The following is a 16496-nucleotide window of genomic DNA, read 5'->3' as shown; positions in this document are numbered from 1 at the left end:
AGACTGTACGCTTACAGGGAGCAAGTTAATTGTTTGTGCGGGGCTCACTGAAAAAGTTGAAGCTTCTCCAGTGGTCCAGTCTCCACTTGCTAACTTTGACAGATCCTTGTTAGATCTAATCCTTGGATCTTTATCAACAAAGCTTAACATTTTTGCTTAGTTTAGGAAAGAAAAATACTTAACACACTTGCTTAAAAGAAACTCCCAGTTGGCCACTTGACAATACAGCCTTCCCAGATACCGGGGAGCCGAAGGGGGTTTCGGTTTTCTGTGAAAACATATTGAATTTGGATGGATAATGCTCTTATCTCTATGCCTATTTTTTTATTCAAAGTCCAAACGGATATTGCAAGATATAAATTCGAATACGGATTGTTTTGGAGTCGGGGTCGAAATCAGAGTAGAGTGAGACCGAAAACAAACTAAAATAGTCGGATATATGTTAGTATTAAGACTAAGTGGGTGTCGTCTCCATTCTGAAACCACTAGGATAAACTTTCGTGAGTATGTAGATTCACATGCATAACCAAAATCTCACTCAGGTTTTAGCTTAGGCACATTTTTGGTTTCGCACAGCTATTGCAGGTTACGCTGACACGATATCTAGAGTTCACGTGTGGCTGTGCCGGGCGATGGCCCTAGAGACCAAAGCTTTACGTGCGTCCACACACATGTAGCAACAAGAATGGACGTAGAGTAGGTTGTTGCGGAGGATGGGGCAAAGAGCAAGGGTCGGCCCTGGAGGGGGCAACCAAGGCGGTCGCCTTGGGTCCCAAAATCTAGGAGCCTCCTTCCATACCTTGCATCAGTGTATAGTATAGACTTTGGTCTTTGGCTTGCCTAAAATCAGAAGAAGCAACTCTGTTGGATCAGTCATCGGCATGGACCGCATGGGGTTTAGATTGTATTGAGTAATTGCGGCCAACAGAATGTTGGGGCTCTCTGCATCGACTCCTCATCTCAATGATTCAGTGGTGCGACTAACACAACGATTTAGCATATGATCTTGCGGCTTGCCAAGATTGCAGTATGACTCCTCGTCTTCTTGAGTCTCGAGGTTGAGGCGGCATCGCAGCAGGACCCTGAGATTTCAAGTGCGATTGCGCGAGCCTCCGAGAACAGGCCGACAGGATTACAATAAGTGGAGTTCGAGAGATGAATCGCCATTCGTCAATCTGTTGATTCGGCCCTGGTGTGTTCGGTGACTTGGCCTCTAGTGGCGTAGAGTAGTCGACTAATCGGTGACTCGTCATCTAATAAATATCTAATCGACTTTCGATTGGTCATCTCGTATTCTCTTGCAGTCCTACTCTAATTGGTGACTAGACGATTTGGCGATCGGCTTGATCATCTCTTATCAATTGACGGGTTAGAGATATAAATTCTTATGAGTTTTGATAAGATTTTTTTTAAGTTGATTCAGTGTTTTTATACCTTTACATTAGTTTTCAACAGCTAATGTATTTTTTTAACTTTCAGCGTGTTCTTGATATCATGTAATGTTAATTTTTTTAATACAGATTTACAATTTATATATTAATTATTTTTTTAATATTTTAATGGGGCATCGGTTTTAGTTTCGCTCCGGTTACGAAAATCTCAGAACCGGCAAACCATGCAGGCGCGCCCACCCGTCCGGGCCTAGACGGCAAGCCGCTGTTCCCGTCGCTGTCCCGCCGCGATGCGAGAAGCGACAGCGGCGCAAGTTGGGCAAGTAGGAAGGGAAGAGGCAGATGCATTGCACCGCTCACGGAGTCCAACCGCGGAGTCTCAGCTGCTCGTCCCGCGAATTTACCCACGCCGTCGCCACCACAACCACTTTCTGAGCGCGTCGTCCTCCTATTTAACAGCCCCTAACCGCTCGACCGGTCATTCCCAACCAAACACGAAGTGAGCCTACGACCAGCAAGAAGGAGAGGAGTAACAGACAGACAGCAAGATGTGCGGCGGTGCGATCCTTGCTGAGCTCATTCCGAGCACGCCGGCGCGTCGCGTCACGGCGGGCCACCTCTGTCCCGCCGGCGAGGGCAAGAAGCGGAGGGCCGACGACTTCGAGGCGGCGTTCCGGGAGTTCGACATTGACTCCGAGGAGGAGGAGATGATGGAGGAGGAGGAGGAGGAGGAGAGCGAGCCGTTCGTGTTCCGCGCTTCCTCCAAGAATAAGAAGCCGACGAGGCAGCAGCAGGCCGCGCCGAGCCGGCGCAGGAAGCCGGTGCAGTACAGGGGCGTCCGGCGCCGCCCGTGGGGCAAGTGGGCGGCGGAGATCCGCGACCCCGTCAAGGGCGTCCGCGTCTGGCTCGGCACCTTCCCCTCCGCCGAGGCCGCCGCACTCGCCTACGACGCCGCCGCACGCGACATCCGCGGCGCCAGGGTCAAGCTCAACTTCCCCGAATCCTCCTCCGCAGCCCCAGCCAGCCGCAAGCGCGGCCGCGCCAAAGCCGTCCCCGCTGCCCAGGTGACGCCGGTCATCGACCTCCTCAACGAAGAGGAAGAGCACGCGGCGTCCATCAAACACGAACCCAAGGCCAGCGAGAGCTCCGAGTCCGGAGCCCTCCCGGACTTCTCGTGGCAGGGCATGTCAGCGTCCGACGAGGCCGCCGCGCACCCTGTCCTCGAGGTCGAAGCCGACCAACACGTCGATAAGCGTTTCAGGACCGAGCCGGCGAGCACCGCCGAGGCGTCGCCCCAGGCCTCCGACTCCGACGGCGCCGAGTCCGACGCGCTGTTCGACGCGTTCCTCTTCGGCGACCAGTTATCCTTCTTCAACGGTAGCGCGTCTGCGCGTACGAGTTCCTGGACGGCTTGTTCAGCGCGGACGCCGTGCAGAGCAACGCCCCCGCCGCCGCGGACGAGGGGATGGGGCTGTGGAGCTTCGACGACGATTGCCTCGTCGAGGACAACTTGTCATTTTAAGCTTCGCCTGTGTCCGTGTCTTGTAAATTACGGTGGTTCTGTCTAGTTTGTAACTTTGCAGTATCGTTACCGTTGTCTGAAGAAGATTGTTGCATGTGCCATTGTTGCAAGAGCTGACTGCAATGCTATCACATCGCAATATCGTAAACTGATTCCAAATCCAACAAGATAGGGAAGAAACACGCAGGACCCTTGTCCTATGATATTGAAATTGCTCACTGTTGTTTGGCGGGATGAACTGCAATCAATCACCATACAGGTCGATGGCCCATGCCCATGAGAGTGATGAGACTTGTGAACAGAGCCACAGAGACCACTGGACCAGGCAAACTACTGCAAATTCGTGAGTTGATCGCTCTTTGATGCGTTAAGCCACGGCTCATCAGAGGGATTAGAACCGGAACCAGCCATCTCCTAATGGTTCAAGTGGTATGGTGAGATCACTGTTCTGCAGAATCGCCGATGTTAACCAGTGTTATTTGGTAGGCTTGCAGTGAAGGAGGCACTGCAGCCCATTAGTTTATTTTTTTTTAAAAAAAAGTTGTGGAATTTACAAAGTCAAGGTGATCATCATCACTTGATACACACCAATTCTTCTCGAGGTGAGTCCAAATCAGATGCGATACCAAGACTAATTACTCGAGCTAGAACCTGTCAATTAAATTATCAGGTTCACTCGTTCCTAGGATTCTATGCTCCTGGTTTAAGAATGGAACTCTATCTCATTCTTGTGATTTACAACATGTACTCAAGTGCCACACAAGCTTTGACCAGAAATTTATTATCGCCGGTTGCATCAACAGGACGTACAAATGACACTAAATGCCATCGCTGTAAGGGTTTTGGTCACATGATGAGGGAGTGTCTGAGCAGACATGTGCTAATAATTCGTGAGGATGATGAGTACGATTTAGCAAACGATCTTGATGAAGAAACATATGCTTTGCTTGCTGAATATGAAGATGGCAAACCAAATTCAGAACATGAAAAAGAGCATGTGAGCGCCAGTGATGCGGACCAATATTTGAGTATAATTGCACAACACGTGCTTAGTGCTCAGATTGCTCGTGCGAAGCAAAATTAGTGTCACAACTTGTTTAAAATTAAAGGCGTCAGTTCGTATAATCGTTGATGGTGGGAGTTGTAACAATCTGGCTAGCATGGAGATGGTGAAGAAGCTAGCACTTTCCACTAGTTCACATCCTCATCCCTATTACATTCAATGATTTGACAATAATAGTAAGGTTAAGGTAACTTGTATGGTGAGAGTACATTTTGCTTTAGGTTCTTATCATGATTATGTTGATTGTGATGTCGTACCTATGCAAGCATGTTCTATATTGTTAGGTAGACCATGACAATATGATAAAGATTATTTGCATCATGGTAGAGCAAATCAATATTCTCTCATGAACAAAGAAAACAAGATTGTGTTACATCATATGACTCCTGAACAAATTTTGAAAGATGATCTTGCTAGAGCTAGCAGAAATCATGAGACCCCAAAATCTGAAAATTAGATTGTAGCAAGTGAGTTGGAGCAATCTCATAACTAGAATAAAACTGAACCGAGTCTTTCTAAGAAAATAAAAGGTTCCAATTTCCTTGCAACGAAATCTGACATCTCAGATATAGATGTTAGCAATTCCATTTGTTACGGTTTGATATGCAAAGACGCATTGTTTTCATTCGAGGATATTTCTTTTTTTTTCCAGTTGTTGCTAACCTTTTGCAGGAGTACACTGACGTATTTCCAAATGATGTGCCACCAGGGCTGCCACCAATTCGAGGTATTGAGCACCAAATTGACCTCACTCTAGAGGCCTCTTTGTCTAATCGTGCGCCATACAAAACCAATCCTGAAGAAACTAAGGAGATACATTGTCAACTTCAAGAATTACTTGATAAAAGGGTATGTGCGTGAGTCTCTTAGTCCTTATGCTATTCCGGTCATTTTAGTGCCTAAGAAAGATGGATCATGGCGCATGTTGTGGATCGTAGAGCAATCAATAATATCACCATTAGATATCATCATCATATTCCTAGGTTAGATGATATACTTGACGAATTAAGTCGTTCTATGGTGATTTTTAAAGTTGATTTGCATACTGGGTACCACTAGATTCGCATGAAGTTAGGGGATGAATGGAAAACGGCATTCAAAACTAAGTTTGGTTTATATGAGTGGTTAGTTATGCCTTTTGGTTTAACTAATGCATCTAGCACCTTCATAAATGAAGTTTTGTATGCTTTTATTGGTAGATTTATGGTGGTATATTTTGATGACATTTTGATATATAGCAAATCTTTAGAGGAACACGTTAACCATTTACGTGCTGTTTTTATGCTTTATGTGATGCACGCTTCTTTGGTAACCTAGACAAGTGCACATTTTGTATGGATCGAATTTCTTTTCTTGGCTATATTGTTACTCCGTAGGGCATTGAAGTTGATCAGGCTAAGGTTGAGGCGATCCAGAGTTGGCCAATTCCTACCATGGTTACCCAGGTGCAATGTTTTCTAAGACTTGCTGGATTCTATCGTCACCTCGTGAAGCATTTCAGCACCATCATTGCACCATTGAATGAGCTTACCAAAAACGGTGTTAAGACCCGTCCAAATTAAATTTGAATTAACCATTAGGATGATCATTTAATAAAGTAAGAGCTAGTACATGTCCGTCTATCGACGCACCACGTGCTAACCCACATCTCACCACAGTAATCATAACCACTAATGATTAAAATGAATTTAATCCCAGCAGTCCCAATATGTGTGTTTTGATAATTCCCAAAAGAGCTATTATCCATATCCCTAACCAACATATATATCACAACATCACAATTAAACAAGATTACAAGTGATTACAAGCTGATGAAATAACAAAGACAAGTGTTATTTAGTGTAAATATATATAAATTGTAGTGGAATAAACATCTAAGAGAAAACGAAGACCCGTGGCGCCATTTACCCACAAAGCTACCGACTGGGGTTAGTAGCAGTATAGCAACTACTCGTCACCACACCACTCTCGGTGGGGTACAGGTAGCCGGCACCTGACTTCACCTACAAAACAATCAACAAAGCATGCTGAGTACGAAGGTACTCGCAAGACCTACATATATAGTCCAAGGATAATGCATTTGAATGAATTATCAAGGAATAGGTGACAAGGTTAACTGAATTTATAAGCAAAAGTATTTACCGACTCAAGAGTGTGAGCATCTACACCACTTAACAACTTGTACCCTCCAATCCTGAGATCATCAACATAACCATAACCGCCACTTGAACCAACTCAACTCATCATCAAACATCACTAACCACTTACCAACATACCATAACATTCCCACATCGGTTTGTTTTTCAATATCTTTGCAAATTCATATTGCTTTTACTTGAGTTCTTGCTAGTTCTTCGGTTGCTCGCAGGAATTAAACCTCTGTTCAGGTTGATCGTGCTCACGGTAAGGTCAACAACCCTCCAGAGTTGGTTTAGCGATTGCTAAGGCGCATCGATATCGTACGGTGTAGTCAGATCATCAAAGTCACTTCCACTAAATCGAAAGAATCTCTCTCATCGAAAGATTGGGACCAACGTCCTTATCACAAGATGAATTTGAAGATGACAACAGATAATGTTATAGATCCATTTGGAAATCTAGTTGATGTAGAATATATTTGTAGAAACATATAACTAACGTTGAGCCCTCCAACGGCACAATCTGACTACTGGCATTAAGCACCCTAAACCAGTTGGTAATACAGCCTCCTGGGAAAACTGGCAGGCCGTACAAGTTTTTCGGTATCACATAGGATGTGTTTGGTTGCCTGCATGGTGTCTCATATAGCTACATCGTATACCTTGGATGAGGGGAAACAGACTAGGGGGATCTGTATTTTAGAAAAGAAGTGTTTGGTTTGTTGGATCTATGGATGCAGGTTGAATTTGAGTGTAACATCTTGAGTTTAATATGTTAATTAATTGCAAATTTCACTCCAAATTAAAAAAATTGTGATTGATTAGGCTAACTAAAATCAAGGAGGTATATGTACGAATGTATATATTCATATATTAAATGTATTAAGTTGACCAAGTATTCCAAAATGCACTAAAATTGTTTCTAAAATAATCCCTGCATTAAATTTGTTCATATGTGTTTGTTTATGGTTTTTATGGTTTTTTGTGTGGAGATTTAAAATTGAATGTCTCTCAATTTCAAATCTATTCTTAGATTCTATTCAACTCAAATCCAATTTGATTCAAATCATCTTCCAAATCCCAGAGTGTTACTTCCAAATCCAAATTCAAATGTCCCCATTTGAATTTATGATAAGACCAAACTCGAATCTAAATTCAAAAACCCTGTTTTGAATTTATTCCAAAACCATACCTCTTTTTCTTTTTTTCCTTTTTCCCTTTTTCCTTTTCAACCATTTTCCCCTGGGCTCAATCTCCCCCTCCCTTCTCTCTTTCTCAACCCAGTCGGCCTAGCCTTCCTCCCACTCTTTTCTCCCTCGCGCGGCCCAACCAACTTGGCTCCTTGTCCCCTTTCCTTCCTCCGCGCTCGGCCCACTCGCGCGTGCTCTCAGCCCAACCTCACCGCGTGCTGCCAAGCCGGCTCGCGCGCCTGCGTGTGAGCTCAGCCGCCTGCGTGTCGGTCATCTATGCCCACACCTCCATCGTCTTCCTCCCTCCTCCAGCGCGACACAGCGCCACGCTATCCTTGCCACCGTGTCAGCCATCTACTCCGAGAAATATCGCCGCGACACCCTCTGTGTTCTCTCTCTCTCTCTCTCTCTCTCTCTCTCTCTCTCTCTGCCCATGCTTGCACTGCCCATACCACTACGCAGCGCGACTTTCATGCCCATCCCGCGCGAGGACAGCACAGAGCGCCCGTGCCGCGGGAAAAATGATGGGCGCCGCCCGGCTACCTCACCGCAGCGCTACCCGCCAATGTCCGTCCAACGTCACGCACCCACCGCCTCACTGCACCCGTCCCCTCTATAAATAGCGTAGCTCAGACCCTCTCCCACCCTTTTTCCTCAATTCACCGCTACTGCCGCTACCATTGCACCCCCACTGTAGCTCACCGTTGTCGATCCACGGTCCACGTGCTACCTGGGAACTCGAGGAGGAGGATGCCGTCTCTATGTCGCTCTCCATCGGCCAGAAGCCCGATGGGAGCCCGCCCGCGCCGGTAGCTGAGCCGCCTCTGCTACCATCGCTCTGTCGCATCGCCGACCGCCGGCCAGCTTCTCGCCGGCCTTGAGCTAGGCAAGCATCCCCATCCCCTCGTGTATCCTCTTAGCTATTGTATAGCCATCCCCGTGCCTTCTTTTTCGTGTAGTCGCATGCGGCTGTGAGTTTTTGCTGCCACCGCCGAAATTCCTCGCTACCGATGACCCTTAGCCCTCTCCTGAGCCGACCCTTGCGCCATGTTAGTCACAAGGATCTAGCCATAGGATTGCAGGTGGCCCGAAGCATGCTAGAGTGGGGGACATGCTACCTAGATTTCTTGCATCGCTGTCATCAACTCTGACTGCCATCTAGTGTTGTCCCGCTCCCGACCCGCTGTCGATGAGCCCCTAGTCGAGTCCGCCGTGTTGTGTAGAAGCTCGGTGACCACTCCTCTTAGAGAACCCTCGGCCAAAGCGTGAATCTGGCGAGCTCACCAGCATAGCTCCATCGTGATTCCTCATCGCCAGTCGATACCTTTTGTCGCTTACTACGTCGCATGCATGGTCGGGCCACCATCCACATACCGCTCAGCCTGGCCAAGCAGGCTGTGGCCCAGGCCCACTAGTGGCTGGCTTGCCAGGCAAGCCCAGCCACCAAAGGTCGTGCCCCAGTGGGCTGGCCCAGCTCTGCAGCCCGCTAAGCTAACCAGCCCAAACTCAAGCGGGCCAGCACTATGCATCCCAACACTATGCAGACTAAGCCTGGCCCAACGCATCCAGTCCTGGACCTGGCCCAATCCGAGCCCATTTCTACCAAGCTGGTACTGTTCATATGGATCCCACTGAGTCACTATTCATGTGGGCCACGGTCCAGGACAATCCATCCGAGAAACCGTGGAACTCCGTTTTTATCCTCCAACCATCGGCAAAGGTCAGGGAGGGGGCCGAAACAAAGATGGACACCGTATGACCCTGGCAATTTCCATTCATGAGGAGGATAGGTTACAAGACCCACTCGGGCTAGCAATCCCAATACTTACCTGCCTAATCCTCCCTAACTCTAGTGACTAGCGTGAGGTTGGCATATAGAGCCTGTCAGACCCTCGCCTCTATCTACCCCTGAACGAGTCAAGGAACCTCTTATACTCCTCCCTGGGACGGTAGCTCACCACTCCAGGGATCGGACGGTGACCAGCGTAAGGGCCAGGATGCGCGGCCGACGCAAAGGCCCTGCTGGAGCTGTTGACCGGCCCCAGCACGCCCCGAAGACCTCATTTCTGCTTCTCCAACTCTTACTCTTCATCGATCTCCTTCTCCAGAAGGCCCCAATCGATACCCTCCTCGTCATCAGAAATATCGATGACATCAGCCGTGGGATCCACCCGGGCAGGAGAGCAGGACGGCCCTACAGAGGACAACTTTCTATAGAACGACGTAAGCTTGATGGTCGCGAGCACCATTCGGACAAGTATCGGCTTCGATTTTGCAACCTCGACCGCAACAAAAGCCTCGTCTAGAAGCATCACGGCAGACGGATCCTAGGTAGGAGGTAAAACCCCCTCCGCCGGTTCATCCAAAATCGATAACCTCCCCAGGTCTGTCTACACTATGGAGCCGAGCGCAAGATGAGATAAAGAAACTAAACTCTAGGCGCAAAAAGGCTTGAAGGAAAGAAGGAATGCAAGAGGACTCGAAGAACCCTCAAACACCCATCCTTCAAAAAGAGTGCAGTGGCATCCCAACCAACACAGCATTCAAACCACTCGAAACCCGAGGGGGCACGCAGAAGGAGCCAAGAGTCCTTCAGGTCCAATGGCAATAAATGTGTCTCCCCCTTTCTTCTCTCGCAGGGCGCTTAAAACCTCCCCCCATGATGTGGAACTCAAAAGTTGAACTTTGAGGATGGACGACGTCAAATAACCACTCCTGGGGCGAACTACGTTAGGACTGGGACCCAAGTGGTAGGATCAGGCCGAACCACGATCACAAGGGAGCTTGGGGGCTACTGTCGACGTATCAAGTAAAGGGCTACCTCGGCTAATAGACCCCACGAAGGGTGCAAACAGCCGGGGGAACATATCCTAAAAACGTTAATCGGTCAATGAGTTATCACAAACAGTGCAAGACCTCCAGCAACCAATCTCGCTATGCCTTCACACAAACCTACGACCAGCCCCCCTAGTCGCGGGACTGGATTGGACGTAACCCATCCGAAGCGCCTTTTTGGACACTCGCCCGAATGCTTCTTTTCACGAGGCACCGGCCCCGACAAATAAGGTCATGGGCAGTGCAGGGGGGCGTTGTCCCATCCTATTGCATTAAAGGCTACGGAGTGAGACTATACAGGCCGGCGCGGTGCTGCACGACAGATGGGATGTTGTCAGCCATCCGGCAGGGCAAGTGGACAGAGATGGCGTAGAGAGGCAAGTGAACGAGGACAGCGCGGAGGCAAGTGGACGTGAACAGTGCATAGGCAAGTGGACCGGGATAGCACGGAGAGGCAGGTGACGGGGACGGTGCAGAAGGGCATCGTTCCGTCCCGTCGCATTAAATGCAGCAAGATAAGGCTCTACGGGCTAAGCAAAGATGACGCACGGCAGCACGATATACAATGCCATCAGAGCAAGTTGGCATGCCTGGTACTCCGTAATGAGTTGAGTTAGATATTAGAATGAGCAGAGGTCCCTCTCCCTAATATATAAAGGGATGAGGACCTCGTCTGTAACCAAGGCAGATCAATTCTGGCAAACTGCTAGAACACCGCCTGTAAGCAAATGAGATCTACGATAACACAAACATATGACGTAGGGTTGTTACCCTCCAGGAGACCCAGAACTGTATAACCCTGGTGTCCCCGAGTCCCTCATCAACACACAAACACATCTAGTCCCTGAAACACCGTTCACGCACCCACTATCCAACATACCCTGAAATCACTATCAGAGATTTACCCTTGATAATTACTCTCCTTCTTCCTTTACATCCACATTCATCCTCTATAAATAGTGTTACAGAACCAATAATTAGTGTTGCAGGTACCCAAATTTAAAGTATCCAGCCCTCTCTTCTCATCACCATATGGCTAGCGTAGCAGTAGAAAAACGGTCCTACTGGAGCTCGTATGAAGGCACACAGATCAGTATTGGCTACTGTAGCAGTCGATAAGGCTCCTACTGGAGTTGGCTTTATATTGTTTTGAGAAACCAAGTTGAAATGTACCTTGGTTTATTTGTGATGAGTGATTGATATTGGTATTTATCTGGCTTGATGATCTTCGGTTTTGCATGAGCTTTGATGTGATTTCATTTGAGCATATTGATTATGGATTAACTGGAATTGGAGTTGGAGATATGTGTTTGCTTGTCTCATGATGTGCAGGTGCGGATGCAACTTGGCGGTCGACAGCGGGATGATTAGGGCCAAGCAGAGTTCTTGGTGCTGGACGATCAAGGAGGTCGGGCGGAGTCAATAGTGATTCTAGCTGAACACGTGGAGGTCAAGCAAAGCATGGAAGGTGGATAGAGACGGCGTGTTGATAAAGTCAAGCGAACGGGATGCTGGTGCAAGTGACAAAACGACCTGAGGTATCGGGAGCGGGAGAGACTTACCTGCGGTTAGGATTGCATGACAAAGTACACGTGTCAACATCGAAACGCTTGCTTAAAGTGTAAGCAAGACAGTGAGTCACGCTTTGAGAAGCATGCAGACAATCAATTTGGAGAGTTTCGTTGCTTGGTGTTTACCTTTTCTTGCTTTTTTACAAGTTGTGATCTTTCGAGTGCTAAGACACATGGCTCGATCTTAAATGGAACATATGGTTCATATATCATCCGTGGAGTCGTGTTGCCTCGATTTTCTCTTACTAAACTTCTCTTTATTTTTGCCTCCACTTGAGTTTTGAGATACGTTGAGTGATCCAAATAGGAGAAGATCATCAATTTTGCAAGAAATTTGTTAATGCGTCTATTCAACCTGTAGTCGTCAATCTCGTTCCTACATATTCGCTATCGAACCTGCAGACCGGGAGAAGATCGTGCTGCCACTGATGGAGCCGCCGCCACTGGAGTGCTCCCAGTGCCCGCCCTCCGACAACGTCTTCTCTTTCGATTGGGTCGTACTCGTCTACCATCTATCAGGTCTGAGCAGGAGGGGGAAGCTCGTTGGTTAGCTAGGCTTATGACATTGGCTTCTACAAAGCTCCCGATGAGCCACTTCGACCCAAAGAAGAAGCAGATCAGAAGCATGACCGCCGCCCGCCGTGCGGGGCAAATTCTACTTCATCAACTCCCCGGACGTGGTCGACGTGTGCCACACATGGAGATCGCCATTGACATCGGTGTGGTAAGTCCTGAACTCGACAGTGAGGAGGCTAATGTATGTTTGTTTGAATTTTTGCTAGCTTCTGTTTTGTAAAGTCAGAAATTTAATTAAATTGGATTATTGAAAAGTGGTTTTTGAAAAAGTCAAAAGTCTATTTCTGAGTAAATGAACTAGAAGTTAGCTTGAGAGCATCTTTTCTAGCTTTTTTGTAAGTAGAGAAAGTAAAAATTTGTTGTAAAAGCCCTAGTTAAAATCCAAAATAGCTTTTTTTTAAAAGACAAAAGTAGTTTTTTAACTAGAAGTCAAAAGCAAAAGTCCAAACAAACAGACCCTAAGACCGCTCAGCAGGTTATGTAACACCTTGTGTTTCCCTCATTTAGAAGCCTAGAAAATTCGCTAAAAGTTTGAACTTTTTATAATTAAAGTCAAACTCAAAGGAAAGTAGTTTAAATTGAGCTGGGCATCTCAAAGTCACTTTTAATTTAAATTTTCTAAAAACAAACCACACATTAAATTGACTCATATGCATTTTTGTTTTGCTTGGATTTTGTGTCAAGTTTTGAATTTGAACTCAGTTCATAATTCAAACCTAAGGTCAAATCCCTCTCAAAGCAAATCTAAAATCAATTCCAAATTCTGAAATCCATCTCGGGCTCAATCTCTCCTTGGATCTCCCTGTTCTTATCTTTTGGCCCGGCCCACTAGATCTTCAATCTTTTTTTCTCTCTTTTTTCATCTTGGGCCAAAACTCCTTCTCCGTTTGTTTCAGCCCAGCAATGTCCCGACAGCCCTTTTCTTTGTCCCGCTCTCTTTCCACCGCACCTACCCAATCTAGACATTGGATCACCCCATTGGCGTATCCAGGGGGGCTCAACTACCATTGGGAACGCTTGAGAGCTCCAAGCTCCTCTACAATTTATTTTTAGTATGAAAGAGGAAAAAGAAGAGAAGAAAAGCAAGAAGATAAAAAGAGGAGGAAGAAGAAGAAATTAAGCTCTTCTAATTCTCGACTCTATATCCACCACTTGATCGCCTTGTTCACATCCCCACACCATATTGGCCTTTTGGTTTGACCCAATCATGTCGTCCCTGTCTCACCAACCTATGGGTTCCTCTCTACACCTCCATCCTCCTGCATCCTACCGCCTCTCCCCCCCCCCCTCTCCAAGCGAGAGAGGGCAAGGTTAGCACCTTGGGCGCCCTACTTACGCCCGCTTGGCTAAGTTGTGCGCAAAGTCGAGCTCATACCACCTCGCCTAGGGCATCTCTGCTAGCCCTGAGCGAGTTTCATGCCATGCTAAAGTGACTCAGCCACCTAGTCAGGCAGATCCAAGTGCAGTTCAAGGTAGGAATGGCAATAGGGTCAATCCCCGTCGGAGAATGCTTTCCCATTTTTGTCAACATATAGTTATCGAGGGAAGTTTTCTTTCATCCCTATTCATGTGAGGAATTTTGCTGAGATCGGATCCCTAATAAAATATAAAATTGAATCATAATTGATTATTTATATATATTAATAATATGTCTATAGTATAAATAAGTAATTTATTGATGCATATGAGGGTAATTAATATAAGATGGGTTAAATATAATAGGTTAGACAAAAAATATAAGAATGATTTATTATTTTCCCTATATAATATAATATTTATATATTTATATACTAAGAAAAATATATATATGTGTGTGATATCAGGAATATAGTAAGGAGCGGGGACGATGAGCATCTTCCCATCCTCGTCCGCATATAAGTTTACGAAGATCAAATTTTTTTTTATACCCATCCTCTAATAAAGAAATTTTTTATGAATTATTAGAGACGGAGCTCCATTACCATCGCTAATTTAGGGCAGCCAACACTCGCGTGACTTTTGGGCTCGAGTCATCTCTTCGGCCCATGTCCAATTTCCTCCATTCATGAAAGAAATCGTGCATGGGCCGAGCCAAGTGAGCTTGATTAGCACCGGGGCCAAGCTTCATTAACACACTCTCGTAAAAGGGGTCACTGTCTTTGTCCAATTTCAGGGGTTATTTTTTTTTATTAGCGAGAGAGTCCAGAATTCCAGATACATCTATCTATGATCTAACTACTACTTGCAGTGCCCAACGAGCTGCCTCTATCAGTAAATCCACTGTGATGTATGTGCGTGTATCATATCAGTATATGTGCACCCCACATAGCTTTTTTTCCCTCTTCCAAAATTATGTGCACGTTAACTATAGCTGCCTGCCGCACACACAAGGTGGATCGACATCATATTCCAGTCTAACCTTCGCCTTGGCGTGTCGTCCTTATCATGCTCCTGCATGCCTGCATGTGGATGCATATATGCCATTATCGTGGAGCCGTGGTGCCACATCTCCTTTTTCCTCTCCTGGCGCTCTGCTTCCCCGGCCGGCCTGCATGCGATTTGCTCGCCAGTCGTATTCTATCACCTAGCTACGCAAGGAGCCTTATACGTGTGTCGTATTCTGCCACTTACCTTGAACCAACCATCAATCAAAGGTATATATATGAGACAGACCGTGCCGATATCGGAATAACAGGTGGACGAGAACAAAAAATATGTTAACTATTGATTGCTCTTGTGCACATCGTTATTATTCCCTTCTCCACTTTGGCTCCAATCCTCCATTCCTCCTTGTTATCTTCGCCTTTCCTTTCGCTTCCAGCTACCATATGACTCCTAGTGTAAAGTTCATTCTATTATCTTAAAACAAAGTTATAGAGCCTGTTCACACGGCTCTAATTTTTTTTAACGGTATGATTCCATCGATCTTTATTGGAGATCTTAGAAAGGAACAACACTAATGTAGAGTCAAGCCCACATGCTCCGTGCGTGTCCGTAAAAAAACCAGAAAAATCCCGAACTAACACATACCCATACGAGCATCCGCCCTCGAATACAAGCTAGCTTAGGAACGATGCTCCATCCTTACCAACCGAGGGTGCGAGCATCAATACAAGCTAGCTTAGGAACGACGCTCCATCCTTACTAACCGAGCTGGCACTTAGATGCTCACGGCCATGCGTTTGGTATCGTAGCTACAGCTCTTGGCTGTTGTTGTTTGAGTGTCAATGAACGATAGATGATTAGACCATCCCAATTTTGCTATTTAAGTGAAGCTCGTGGCTTGTCAAAAAGGAAAAAAAAAAAGGTACTTCAAAACAATCCTCTTTCATGAGGAAGAAAGTTCAGGAGAATCGTCTCGACTCTCACCTAACATATGTCGGTACGCCAAATATTAATTGATCCGGTGAAACAATGTTAATTTCTGATCCTTTCTTTTTGTCATACGATCTTTTGCATTGAAATGTGTCTGTTGATGTGTAAGTATACCTTCCATAACAAACAAAGTTCGATATTAATTTTCCAGGACATCCATGTGTTCTGATCTTCCGGCGAAAATATCTTCAACCACATTTTAGTCAAACAATAAGAACATAATAAAGTCTGTGTGGTACCATATATTTGTGTACCGTATAGGTAGCTGGTGCTTTTGTTACGTAGAACCGAAAATAGCGATGAGAGAAGAATGAATAGGTGTATCATAATTTTTTTTATGGTGTTCTTCTACTCTGGTCATCCAACTTACTTAAAACAGAGTGAAAGTAAAAATCAGAGAGAAATTAATTGCTATGAAAAGCTCCAAATATGGCTTCCATAGGTGTAAATGAACTCTAGATTCTATTGGTACATATCTCAAAAGTCTAACAACTTGAAGAAAGAAATCTTTGCTCTAAAAAAATCAATGGAAGAAGAAGTTTTTCAAGTTGATGATCCAGAGGCAAGAGAATTCAATATCTACTTGTATACATTTGTATGTGAATTTTATGCATCTAGCAATAAGAAAAACAACCTCCCAAGATAAAAAAAAATCTTAGCTTATCAACCAAAATAAAAATCATAACCAAAAACAAAAAAACTCGCTACAAAGCAATGGAGCAAATAGAAGGAAACAAGAAATAGATGAACACAAGCATTAGAGGAAACATGTACTTTATTTCTTGCAAATGTCAGCCCTCTTTTTGGCAGATTACACAGTATTTTACTCAAAAAAAACTCTCACCTATTACCAAGG

General features: G+C 45.7%; 1 pseudogene; it reads left to right on the top strand.

The window, feature by feature from the left end:
- Positions 1-1872: 1872 nt before the first annotated feature.
- On the top strand, positions 1873-3061 carry LOC133887943 (ethylene-responsive transcription factor ERF073-like; annotated as a pseudogene).
- The last annotated feature ends 13435 nt before the right edge of the window (positions 3062-16496 follow it).

Source organism: Phragmites australis, chromosome 1 (genome assembly GCF_958298935.1).
Source record: "Phragmites australis chromosome 1, lpPhrAust1.1, whole genome shotgun sequence".
NCBI lineage: Eukaryota > Viridiplantae > Streptophyta > Magnoliopsida > Poales > Poaceae > Phragmites > Phragmites australis.
The sequence above is the reverse complement of the archived record's forward strand: the minus strand, read 5'-3'. Positions and strand labels throughout refer to the sequence as shown.